We start from the raw sequence: 2,588 nt of genomic DNA, 5'->3' as shown, positions 1-2,588 counted from the left end.
AAAAAAAAAAAAAAAAAAAAAACCGAAAAACAAACCAAACATTGGGGGTTGGGGGCGAGAAAGAACCCTGTTAGGAAAGAACAGTGCTATAGACAACTAAAATGACAGATGTCTGAACAGTAATCTGAAACTTGTTACCAGAGTATGTTTATCCTTGCACTTGGGAATATGTTTATTCTCGCACTTGGAAATAGACTCGCTAATGATTTAGACATTATTGTGAGCCTAATAATGAAGCTCCCGTGCAGGTTTGGCTCAGAAAAACACAGCACATTGGCAGAACCCCATCCGTTTCCTCACCTTACATCCCTACTCCACGTCTTTCCTCCTGGGAAACAAGGCAATAGTCTCCTTAGGTGCTTACACAGTACCTTGCTCTAGACATTCCAACTTCCCCCCCATCCCCTCAAAACTAGACACCTTAGGTGGTCTTAAGAGGGTGATTAGATATGTTTCAAGAAGGTGAATAGATATGTTTCCATAAAGTATTTTATCGTCCTCTGTTTAATTACATCAGTCAGAATCGAAAAGCAATTTTGGAATTGTCTATAGAAAATGTAGGTTCTGTTTATGCTGCCATAGGCACTGCTATTCCACCACACATGCCTGGCAGCAGTCTGCCCAGTGCTGCGTGGAACAAAATCTTTATTGTGATCACTACTTCCATAGTAACCTTAAGAGATGGGTAGTTTTGTCTCAGTTTTCCAGGTGAGGGACGTGGCCAATGTCACGCAGATAGAAAGTGGCAGGTCCTGGATTTTAACCAGTCTTTGGAAGCCTCAAGCCTGTGTTCCTCTTAAACACTACTAGATTGTACCCGGACACAGCCAGGCCTGGATTCACAGGGCCCTGGTATGCACCAATTTCACTCACCATGGTTTTAAGTAACACCAGTCCCCCAACAGCGTGATTCAAATTTCAGTTACTCCAGTAGGTTAAGTGTGAGCAATTGCAAATAATGTAAATTTGGCTGCTGGCTCTTCAGGGCACAAGTCATGGTGTAAATAATACAAGCATACCATGATCAGTGACCAGCCACGTAATTTCTTTGAGAGCCTGTCACTGACTGGTCTCTGTGAACCTGTTAGTCAGTTAACTTGCGGAGAGGAAAAGCATGTTGTTGTGTTGCTTCTTGTCTCCCAGTAATTAACCCACGTGACATTTGCAAAAATGGGTGATCGAATTAAGATGAAAGTTCAGCAAAGAAGTGAAAACTGACAATGCTGAGAGTGAAATTCAAATAGAATGTAGAGGGAGTAATAGAAGAAATACTGACTGAGAACGTGTTGACACTGCCACTATTCAAGAGACTGTAGATCTGCAACCAAAGGAACTTGATGAAGGGCAACTTAATAACAATAAATGAGGAAAGTGTTCGTGACAGAAAGGATGAAGGTGTCCCAGGGGGAGTGAAGCCAGCAAAAAATTCACAGTAAAGGATTCTTGGAGATATTCCACGATGTTAACAATGGAAAGAAAATGGTGGAAGTTAACTTAAATTTATACAGGCATAGGATAGTTCATCAAGGCAAGCAGAGATGCTCACTCTGTATTTTAAGTTAAGTGACAAAAAGAAGAGGCGAGGATCGTTTAAACTGCTCTTGGTAAGTTTGTACAAATAAATCTTTTAATTCTCAATATTCCCAATGTAATTAAGTTATATAGTACTAAAGAAATGTTAATTTTACTATTGTTTCACTTCCCTATACACATAGATGTGACAGACAGTTTTTAATGTTTTAGAAAAAAAATTTTGAAGGTCCCATAATAATCATAAGATTTCCTGTTGATTGTTAAGATGGCTTTGTACGGTCTCCCTTGCATGTTCATTTTTACAGTGTTACACTACCGTCCAAAGCAAGGGGACACAGATACATGTGGCAAGAATCAGTCTGGCTTGGCGGGAAGATCATTAGAATGGGACCCACACACACTGGCTTTCCGTGCAACCATTCACTGTTTGGGTAGCTTTGGAAAAGTCGCGTCTCCTCTCTGGGTGAGTTTTCTGGAGTGAGATAAGGAGTCTTAACTGTGACTCTTTTCCTTGTGTCCTAGCCAGTCTGACTTCTGCCAGGCATGACTGCCTTTTCTAAGAGAGAGGGCCACCTGACTCAATCTACAATGAAGTCCTGAACATGGTTTGTTTGTTTGTTTGGCAGCTGACTAGTACGGGGATCCGTACCAGAGACCTTGGTGTTATCAGCATGAAGTCATGGATGTTGAATCTATAAAAAAGTCTATCGATATCTGTAAAAACAATGAAAGGCAATTTGGTATTTCCTGAAAATGTGAACTATAAACTCATATAAACGTTGAACCAGTGACGTTGGAGTGAAATCATCCATTTCAGGGTGACAGTTCATGGGGTGACAAATGGAGGTAGAGTAGGTCCCCTGTGCCTCCATTCTGAGAAATATTACATCCACAGGGCTGGCCTGTGGCTCACTTGGGAGAGTGTGGTGTTGATAACACCAAGACCGCAGGTTCGGATCCCTATGTAGGGATGGCTGGTTAGCTCACTTGGGATAGCGTGGTGCTGACAACACCAAGTCAAGGGTTCAGATCCCCTTACCGGTCATCTTTAAAAA

Source organism: Galeopterus variegatus, unplaced genomic scaffold (assembly GCF_000696425.1).
Source record: "Galeopterus variegatus unplaced genomic scaffold, G_variegatus-3.0.2 Scaffold5248, whole genome shotgun sequence".
In the NCBI taxonomy this organism is placed as follows: Eukaryota; Metazoa; Chordata; class Mammalia; order Dermoptera; family Cynocephalidae; genus Galeopterus; species Galeopterus variegatus.
This window is presented reverse-complemented; position numbering follows the sequence as displayed.